Source organism: Oncorhynchus kisutch, linkage group LG8 (genome assembly GCF_002021735.2).
Source record: "Oncorhynchus kisutch isolate 150728-3 linkage group LG8, Okis_V2, whole genome shotgun sequence".
NCBI lineage: Eukaryota > Metazoa > Chordata > Actinopteri > Salmoniformes > Salmonidae > Oncorhynchus > Oncorhynchus kisutch.
The window spans coordinates 20,167,084-20,178,868 of NC_034181.2; positions in this window are offsets into that span (position 1 = coordinate 20,167,084).

An 11,785-nucleotide genomic window follows, 5' to 3' on the forward strand; every position below is an offset into this window, starting at 1 on the left:
AAGTGTGTAACCCGTAGTGTGTGTGAAATAGAAATGTGTTTCTTGCATATTCCACTCCTTCTGAGACACCCTCAGAAAGTGGGGTCATGGCCATGGATCAGACATTATTGATGGAGACCCTGGAGCAATTAGGGTTAAGTGCCTTTCTCAAGGGCAGATTGACAGACCTTTCACATAGTCAGTCGGTTTGGGGATTAGAATAAGCAACTTTTCTGTTACTGTCCCAATGCTCTAACCGCTAGGTTACCTGCTTGAAGAAAGCAGATCAGAGAGGAGAGCGCTAATATCAGTATCAGCAGCTCACCATACAGAGAGAGACAGGCAGGGAATAACATTCAACCTAGCCAATAATTCCTTGCCCAGCATCTCAGGTTGATTAGAAGGTATATAGCCTCCCCTGAACCTTGATCATAGAATGAAGGAAGGAAAGAGGAACAGAATTAGGTCAAAAAGACATGACTCTCCAAATCCACAATGAGACTAATTCTATAAAACTATTCACGTGTTTAATGGTTTCTAAATATAGCAGAGAAGACAAGAGGGTTATTTTAAGAGAGCATAATATAACATGGGTAGTAGGCAACATTATGCCTGCTCTTATTTCAAGTCCCAAACTTGCAGTAAGACCCCAAAGTAACCCCATCTGCAGATTAGTACCACAGACAAACATTGGCTGTGTTTGAGAGCATCAAATGTAGAAGTCAGTTTAACAAACCACATTTTATCCTAAAAAACTCAAGAACATCTACAAATCACCTTTCATTCTAAATAACTAAAGAACATCTACTAATCACCTTGCATTCTAAATAACTAAAGAACATCTACTAATCACCTTGCATTCTAAATAACTAAAGAACATCTACTAATCACCTTTCATTCTAAATAACTAAAGAACATCTACTAATCACCTTTCATTCTAAATAACTAAAGAACATCTACAAATCACCTTTCATTCTAAATAACTAAAGAACATCTACTAATCACCTTTCATTCTAAATAACTAAAGAACATCTACAAATCACCTTTCATTCTAAATAACTAAAGAACATCTACTAATCACCTTTCATTCTAAATAACTAAAGAACATCTACTAATCACCTTTCATTCTAAATAACTAAAGAACATCTACTAATCACCTTGCATTCTAAATAACTAAAGAACATCTACTAATCACCTTTCATTCTAAATAACTAAAGAACATCTACTAATCACCTTTCATTCTAAATAACTAAAGAACATCTACTAATCACCTTTCATTCTAAATAACTAAAGAACATCTACTAATCACCTTTCATTCTAAATAACTAAAGAACATCTACTAATCACCTTTCATTCTAAATAACTAAAGAACATCTACTAATCACCTTTCATTCTAAATAACTAAAGAACATCTACTAATCACCTTTCATTCTAAATAACTAAAGAACATCTACTAATCACCTTGCATTCTAAATAACTAAAGAACATCTACTAATCACCTTTCATTCTAAATAACTAAAGAACATCTACTAATCACCTTTCATTCTAAATAACTAAAGAACATCTACTAATCACCTTGCATTCTAAATAACTAAAGAACATCTACTAATCACCTTGCATTCTAAATAACTAAAGAACATCTACTAATCACCTTGCATTCTAAATAACTAAAGAACATCTACTAATCACCTTTCATTCTAAATAACTAAAGAACATCTACTAATCACCTTTCATTCTAAATAACTAAAGAACATCTACTAATCACCTTGCATTCTAAATAACTAAAGAACATCTACTAATCACCTTGCATTCTAAATAACTAAAGAACATCTACTAATCACCTTGCATTCTAAATAACTAAAGAACATCTACTAATCACCTTGCATTCTAAATAACTAAAGAACATCTACTAATCACCTTGCATTCTAAATAACTAAAGAACATCTACTAATCACCTTGCATTCTAAATAACTAAAGAACATCTACTAATCACCTTGCATTCTAAATAATATCATAACATAATTATCAGTTCTACAGACAAGCTACAGTTTCAAGGTGCAGATTCATCTCCTTCTGCAGTGCCAGGGAATCAGGAATCATGCAACATGATGCCTATTAGAGAAAGTGTTCTGCATAAGAAGATCCAATCCCAAATTCTAGCTTAATCTCCCTTCTGTCTCCCCAAATTGTCATGCAGGCATTTTTCTTACTGTCAGGGATGGTATGCTTTGTCTTTCTTCATTGGTGACATGCATTATAAATAGTGCATAGAAATCCAATTGTAAAAGGGTGGTGCACCGTCATGCAACACGCTTTCCCTCTGTCATCAAGGGCAAACCAGCCATATAACAGATTACTGTGTCCCTGGCAACAAGGCTCTACCCTAAAGCATCCCAATGCCGCTAGGCTGGAATGTCTGTCTGTCTGCAATCAATAAAGTCACATTGTCCCACAGAGAGATGAGCAAGCAACCCCAGCCAGCAGTTCTCCCTTTGCCCTGCCCTTGTGCTCATATCGGCCCCGGGCAGGCAGACAGGGAAGGAGAGCAGGCAGGCAGGGAAACAAAGTAGGCAGGGCAGGGAAGCAGACAGGCAGGCAGGGAAGCAGACAGGCAGGCAGGGAAGGAGAGCAGGCAGGCAGGGAAAGAGAGCAGGCAGACAGGGAAGGAAAGCAGGCAGGCAGGGAAAGAGAGCAGGCCGGCAGGGAAGGAGAGCAGGCAGACAGGGAAGGAGAGCAGGCAGGGAAGGAGAGCAGGCAGACAGGGAAGGAGAGCAGGCAGGCAGGGAAACAGAGTAGGCAGGGAAGCAGAGTAGGCAGGGAAGGAGAGCAGGCAGACAAGGAAGCAGAGTAGGCAGGGCAGGGAAGCAGACAGGCAGGGTAGACATGCAGGTAGATGAGCAGGGTAGGCAGGCAGGCAGGGAAGGAGAGCAGGCAGGCAGGGAAGCAGAGTAAGCAGGGCAGGGAAGCAGACAGGCAGGGTAGATGTGCAGGCAGATTAGCAGGGTAGGCAGGCAGGGAAGGAGAGCAGGCAGGCAGAGAAGGAGAGCAGGCAGGCAGGGAAGGAGAACAGGCAGGCAGTGAAGGAGAGCAGGCAGGCTGGGAAGCAGAGCGGGCAGGGCAGGCAGGCAGGCAGGGAATGAGAGGAGATCAGGCTAGGAAGAAGATCAGGCTGGGAAGAAGATCAGGCTGGGAAGAAGATCAGGTTGGGAAGAAGATCAGGCAGGGAAGATGATCAGGCAGGTAGAGCAGGCAGGCAGCTTAGTTGAGATTCACTGGGGAGTGCAGATTCACTTGGCTTGAGAGACTGAGGGATTAATGAGGAGAGATCTCCCTCTTGTGGTGGTATTCTTTCCTCACATAATTTTACTGTCAAAGGTTAGTCTGTCCTAGCACAGATGAAAACAGCTCACCAGAGGCCAGTGTTCACATGAGATTTTGATTCTGGCCTAGACACTGGTGTAAACTCACTGTGTTACCTAATGAATAATGACATAACATTGCTCTAAAATGAAGATTGCTCAGTGGTCAGTGGTGAGTATTTACACTGATAGATATATGGTAACCTGCTGGCCATCTCTGCATGTCACACCTCCAAAAAAGTGCCCTTGGACCAGCTATTGGGTCATCAGCCTGTGACCACCACTCCTCAGTGATTCCCCTGTCCCGTTACATCTCCTGGTGTGTCTCCCTGCTCTGTCTCTCTGCTGTCCCCTGCAGAAAAACAAATAAAGAGAGATCAATGAAACATCCCAGTTGCCCTTTGACACATTTCGTCACTGTCTATGTCTGAAATCATTGTCTGTCACATGGCTTCTTCTGTCAATGTGGAATAATGATAGTTTCATCATCTGAATTTCAGGTACAAGGAATAACAAATGTTCTGTAGATGTGAAAGGTACATGAAAGAAGAAAAAAATATATTTGGTTGCTCTGAAGTCACTATATTTTCAGATGGAAATGCTTTAACGGATTGGGAGATAGGCTACAGGAACCCTACACACATACATACCTTACCCACTAGGGGAGGCTAAAGCATCTGAAAACTTAGACTTAGATAGACAACACTAGTGCCCAAAACCCTGTTTTAGCATATGCAGAACCATTGAGGACTCACCATTTTCAAGTAGTCAACTGGGTGGGACTTCCTATAGGTTAAGAACGGATCCCATGATTTCATCCAGGTCACCAGGAGGGATCAGCCAATCAATTATACTTGTGAGAAAACATTCCATAACTGCAGGCGGCAGGGAATCACCAAACTTGCCTCCTACCTGTTCAAACAACACACTCCAGGTGTGTACCCTTTCAGTTTGTTTGTCAACTCGCATCTCTGAGACTCACTTAGATAATGCCTTTGATAATACAGTGGTAGCAATACATGGTTATAACATTTACAGAATAGACAGAAATACCAATGGTGGAGGTGTTGCTGTTAATATTCAGAAGCACATTCGTGTAAAGCTTAGAGAGGAACTCATTTTAAATACTGTTCAAGTAATATGACTACAGGTTCATCTGCCTCACCTAAAGCCCATTATTGTGGGAAGCCGCTATAGACCACAAAGTGCTAACAGTCAGTATCTGGATAAAGTGTGTGAAAAGCTTGATAATGTATGTGGTATCAACAGAGAGGTATATTTTCTGGGTGATTTAAATATTGACTGGCTTTCATCAAGCTGCCCACTCAAGAAAAAGTTGTAACCCGTGCCTGTAACCTGGTTCAGGTTATCAGTCATCCTACCAGGGTAGTTACAAACAGCACAAAAATGAAATCATCAACATGTATTGATCACATCTTTATGGATGCTGCAGAAATTTGCTTGAAAGCAGCATCCAGATCCATCGGATGTAGTGATCACAATATGGTAGCCATATCTTGGAAAATCAAAGTTCCAAAGGCTTGGCCTAATATAGTGTATAAGAGGTCATACAATACGTTTTGTAGTGATTCCTATGTTGTTGATGTAAATCATTTATTGGTCTGTGGTGTGTAATGAGGAGCAACCAGACGCTGCACTTGGCACATTTATGAAAATGCTTATTCCAGTTACTAATAAGCATGCACCCATTAAGAAAATGACTGTAAAAACTGTTAAATCCCTATGGATTGATGAGGAATTGGAAAATTGTATGGTTGAGATGGATGAGGTATAAGGAATGGCAAATAAGTCTGGCTGCACAACAGATTGGCAAATCATGTGACTAAACTGAATAAAAATAAGAAACTATAATATGAAACTATATTATATATATAAATTATATGAATGATGACAGTAAAAATCTCTGCAGCACCTTAAATAAAATGTTGGGCAAAAAGGCAAACTCAGCTCCATCATTCATTGAATCACATTGCTCATTCATCACAAAACCAACTTATATTGGCAATTACTTTAATGATTTTTTAATTGGCAAGATTAGCACATTTAGGAATGACATGTCAGCAACAGATGCTGACACTACACATCCAAGTCTAACTGATCAAATGATAAAAGACAAGCATCATTTTGAATTCCGTAAAGTGAGTGTGGAAGAAGTGAAAAGATTATTGTTGTCTATCAACAATGACAAGCAACCCGGGTCTGACAACTTGGATGAAAAAATTACTGAGGATAATAGCGGACGATATTGCCACTCCTATTTGCCATATCGTTAATTTAAGCCTACTAGTAAGTGTGTGCCTTCAGGCCTGGAGGGAACCACATTTCCTTCTGCTAATTAAAAATAGTAAAGTCTGCTTTACTGGCTCAAATTGCCAACCAATCTGCCTGTTACCAACTCATAGTAAACCTTTGGGAAAAAAAAATACTTTTATAATATACAAATGAACAACAGACTTTCAGAACTCTTATAGGGAAGGACATTCAACAAGCGCAGCACTTACACAAATGACTGATGATTGGCGGAGAGAAATTGATGAGGGGATATTTTGAAAGACCTCAGTGTGGCTTTTGACATTATTGATTGTTATGGCTTTACACCCCCTGCTATATTGTGGATAAAGACTGACCTGTCTGATAGAACACAGAGGGTGTTCTTTAATGGATGCCGCTCCAACTTAATCCAGGTAGATTCAGGAATTCCCCAGGGCAGCTGTGTAGGCCCCTTACTTTTTTCAATCTTTACTAACGACATGCTGTAGTAACTGATGTGAATAGTGTTGAGTCGGCCGCATACATAGACACACTGGCTTTACTCAAAGCCAGTGTGCTCTGAGTAAAGCCAGTGTGTCTATGTATGCAGATGACTCAACTCTATACACAATGAGCTACTACAGCGATTTAAATGACTGCATCACTTAAGAAAGTGCTGCAGTTAGTTTCAGAATGGGTGGCACGGAATAAGTTGGTCCTAAATATTTCAAAAACTAAAAGCATTGTATTTGGGACAAATCATTCACTAAACGCTAAACCTCAACTAAATATTGTATTGAATAATGTGGAAATTGAGCAAGTTGAGGTGACTACACTGCTTGGAGTAAGCCTGGATTGTAAACTATCATAGTCGAAACATGTTGATACAACAGTAGCTAAACTGAGGGGGAAGTCTGTCCATAATAAAGCGCTACTATTCAATCGTGTGGTCAGGTGCCACAAGGATGGACTTAGGAAAATGACAATTGGCTCAGAACAGGGCAGCATGGCTGGCCCTTAAATGTACACAGAGAGATAACATTAATGATACTCATGGCTCAGAGTGGAGGAGAGAATGACTTCATTACTACTTGTTTTTGTAAGAAGTGTTGACAAACTGAATGTACTGAGCTGTCTGTTTAAACTACTAGCACACAACTCGGACACCCATGCATACCCCACAATACATGCCACCAGAGGCCTCTTCACAGTCCCCAAGTCCAGAACAGACTATGGGAACTGCAGTACTACATAGAGCCATGACTACATGGAACGCTATTCCACAATAGGTAACTGATGCAAGCAGTTGAATCAGATAAAAAAACAGATAAAAATACACGTGAAGCAACACAAACATAGGGACAGACATGCATACACACACATGATAACATACGCACTATACACACGTACACATGGATTTTGTGTTGTAGATAAGTGGATTGGAGTAGGGGCCTGAGGGCACATACTTAGTGTTTTGGGAAATCTGTTATGTTTTTAAAATTGTGTAACTACCTTAATTTTGCCGGACCCCAGGAAGAGTAGCTGCTTCACAATAGAGATTGCTTCAATGGTGCTGCCCGTACTGTCACAGATGTCATAATGGGACATACAAAGATGCGATGTCTATCTACAGTAAGTCAGGGCTGTTCACTGTCAGTCCTGGAGGGCTGTAACACAACTGGTATTTGTTTCTACCTGGTAGTTAATTGCACCCAACTGGTGTCCCTTATTAGGTCTGACTTAGTCCCTTATTAGAAGGAGAGGATGAAAAACAGAAGTGTTTCGGCCCTCCAGGACCGACATTGAACGGCCCTGATCTAAGTCTATGATTTCACCTCACCTAGCCAGAGCCCAATATTCTGGTGGAACCAGCCTGATCTAAGTCTATGATTTCATCTCACCTAGCCAGAGCCCAATAGTCTGGTGGAACCAGTCTGATCTAAGTCTATGATTTCAACTCACCTAGCCAGAGCCCAATATTCTGGTGGAACCAGCCTGATCTAAGTCTATGATTTCATCTCACCTAGCCAGAGCCCAATAGTCTGGTGGAACCAGTCTGATCTAAGTCTATGATTTCACCTCACCTTGCCAGAGCCCAATAGTCTGGTGGAACCAGCCTGATCTAAGTCTATGATTTCACCTCACCTAGCCAGAGCCCAATAGTCTGGTGGAACCAGTCTGATCTAAGCCTATGATTTCACCTCACCTAGCCAGAGCCCAATAGTCTGGTGGAACCAGTCTGATCTCGTGATAGCTCACATTAACCAAGCTACACAGAGGACTACCTTGGAAATAATTGTGGTATCTTGTTGGACTTCTTTGTACTTTTAAATTGTTTTTAAACTGTACAAATTGTTTTACCCCAAAATAAATAAAATCACAGTTAGGTCTGTGGCAGTCATGACATTTTGTAAGCTGATGAATGTCAAGCAAATAACTGTCGGTCTCACGGTAATTGACCGTTAATTAACATAAACGCATTTAGTTTCTCCTGGCTTCCACGCATAGCCTACAAGCTACTGAAGCAGACCTTTGGAACATCTACATTTTTAAAAGTTGAAAAAATCCATGTAATATAGCCTACACCATCACAATGAATCCATTATATATTTTAGACAGTTCTAAAGAAACATGATATGAAGAAAATGTAGTCTATTTCAAAAGACAAGAATAGCATACTCTGAGTTGTCCTTGTGTTAGGCCCTGATCTGGCTATGCCATATAGCTTTCGGCTACACTAGTTCATTTAGCAGACAAGATTTGCTTAGAATTCCGTTTAATTATTTTATATTGTTTTATAGTATGAAGAATACAATTGAACATAGCTGAATAAAATAGGAAGGATATTTTCTCCAAACGATTTGAGGGAGTGCACACATGCAGCTATTCTGTGTTGAGCGGTTAACAAAGAAACTCCTATATTATAATTTATTTAGTTATTTATGCAACTTTAGTTGTGATACAAATGACGGGGTATATGTTTTGATTTTTAATACATTCCAAGGCTGTATGATATCGAATCTAATGATGATTTCTTTAAAGTTGCATGAAAGGCATGAGCTCTGCTTTGTTTTTTGTGCAGGCTGTACACCCTTCATCAGTCTCTCATTCATAATTTGACTAGCAATTGATAATATTTAGAATTTCCTGGCATTTTGCAGCCAGTGGCTGTTGTGCCCTTCTGGCTGAATATAATAATTATAATTCCCTTCTCCCAGCTGCTTGCCGAAGCACCTCTCTCTATGTCATGTGATCATGGGTCTTTCTCATAGGCTACAAGTGAAGACAAACACATCAATTTTGAAGATATTGTAAGAACTGTCTACATTTACTTTTCATCAGCCAACAAGAGGAGTAGGCCTAACGAACAACAAAAGCACTAGCTTATGTCAATCTACTATCCCTCAAAGTACAACAGTTGACCTATTCTGGGCGAGAAATAAATAATCCAAACAGTCTGGGACTGTTGTGGGAAGCGATAGATCCCAAATGAATACAACCACTATCATCAAATAACCTATTTTTAGCAATGAGCTTGACACAACAGATGAGAACCTTTAGCTTAAAATGTTGATAAACTCGCAGTGGTCTAGGGCACTGCATCTCAGTGCTAGCTGTGCCACCAGAGACTCTGGGTTCGAGCCCAGGCTCTGTCGCAGCCGGCCGCACCGGGAGGTCCTTGGGGCGACGCACAATTGGCCTAGCGTCGTCTGGGTTAGGGAGGGTTTGGCCGGTAGGGATATCCTTGTCTCATCGCGCACTAGCGACTCCCGTGGCGGGCCGGGCGCAGTGCGCGTTAACCAGGTCGCTAGGTGCACGGTATTTCCTCCGACACATTGGTGCGGCTGACTTCCGGGTTGGATGCGCGCTGTGTTAAGAAGCAGTGCGGATTTGTTGGGTTGTGTTTCGGAGGACGCATGGCTTTCGACCTTCATCTTTCCCGAGCCCGTACAGGAGCTGTAGCGATGAGACAAGATAGTAACTACTAACAATTGGATACCACGAAATTGGGGCGAAAAGGGGGTAAAATAAAATAAAAATAAAATAAAACATTTTAAAATGTTGATAAACTATTAGGCTATTTCTTCACATTATAAGCTCAGCAATGCGCACACGGCAGTAGTCTATAAGCGCGAATGTGCCATTAGCAGGAAAACACCATTCTCAAAAGTGACCATAAATGCCATTATGCATGTAATGCTTTTATAAGGAAGGTGCTTTTTTTATGGTGAAAATTATCTTCCCCAAACTTGAAACTCATGCATGTTTGTTTGTATGCCAGTTAGGCTCTACACCAGTTGTAAAGCGGACTAATGTGCTTCATTTTGAGAATTTATTTGGCCACTTTAGGTGTGATACAAACCTTATGGGCTATGGGCTAGGCTACATAAGGTGTGCAACTATGATTTTAAAAAGTTGCACAAAAAAAGCATGGCTGTTTCTTGCCTTAAACTGGACATCATTCAAAAGTGAAAAACTGTCATTCACAACTGACTAGCTAATAATGTCACCCATCACACTATTCTTGATTTAATCTTGTCTCTACATATACTAAATAATATATATGTGAAATTTGTTTTTATTTTGAATGGACCATTATCATGCACCTGTCTCAAAACAGGAGCAACAGGAAAAAATACATGAAATTGGGGCGAAAAGGGGGTAAAATAAAAATAATAAAAATAAAACAACATTTAAAAATGTAAGGAGGATGCTTTTCCCGTGGTTCATTTTAATGCCAGCCAGGAAGGCTATACTCCTGTTGTAAAGAGAAGCAATGTACTTAATATTAGGAAGGTTGAGAAATAAATATAGTTGGCCTAGCCTATATAAAGCTGATGGGAGACTCCTCTTTTTAACAAAGGCCATCACTCTGTTTTTTCACACAATTGCATAGCCTATAGAAATGTTGCACAACATGAGCTGATGAGTCTCATTAAGTGTTTGGTTAGATTTTAGATCACATTTGCATTGATATCAAGAGTGATTAGAGGGACAATAGAGTGCTGAGTACCAGGCAGTTAGAAAGTTTGGTAGGCTACTAATGACCATCAGAAGCATCAGAGCTTGCAGAAGCCTAATTACCGTGACTAAACGGTCACGTGGAATTTGACTGCCTTCATGACTCGTGACCACCGGAGTAACGGTAATATGGTCACCGTCACAGCCCTAATCACAGTGCATTTCTTACTGATTGAGCAACCAACATCTTTGCCAATGCAGTGAACAGTGACATAACCCAGAGTGACCCTATTCTCAACCAAGACATTCTTGAGATGGGTCCTTCCCAGCTTCCCAGCCAACTGGCCTCAGGGCACCTCATTCTTTCATTGTCAACCATGTATCACAGTGCCACCAGATAATTGAAAAACCACACACTTTAAAATAGGTAGTAGGCCTACATCTAGTGTACCAATAGGGTAGTTTATATAATTAAAGTAGAGAGATGGTCTCATCTGAGAAGAAATTATGACTTATGTATTTTTGCTATTATTAGATCCCCAGGGACACAGCATACATTTCTCCCCAGTGTTCTGGAATGGCCTTTGCACTCACTGTACATAGACTTCTTGTTTTCTTTTGTTCTACTGTATTATTGACTATGTTTTGTTTATTCCATCTGTAACTCTGTGTTTTTGTATGTGTCGAATTGCTATGCTTTATCTTGGCCAGGTAGCAGTTGCAAATGAGAATTTGTTCTCAACTAGCCTACCCGTGAAATAAAATACATGAAAAAAAATAATCTCTAGTGTGAGAGACAGCCTTCTTGTCTTCTAAGACGTCAGTATTTTGGGTGTGATCTAAGCATGCGTATAGTGGGTGAGAGAGCCGCTGGGCAGCAAAACTGCTACTGATAGGGTTCAAGTCTTTATTTGACATGGACAATGAATTGTCTCGGCTATATATGAACAGACTGTGACAGAGTGTGACAACGTAGAAAACAGAAGTGAACTGCTTTATGAAACTCCTAAATAGGAAATTTACAGTGATCATCATCATCATCATCATCATCATCATCATCATACAGACCACAAGCTGTTTCAAGCTGACTCATGGGTTTCAGGCAAGCTAAAGGAGAACTAAGTCTTCTAAATAAAAAGCTACAAATAAAAATGTATTAACTTACTGTTACTAATCTCTGTATTGCAATGATAAAGGGAACTGTGGGAACATAG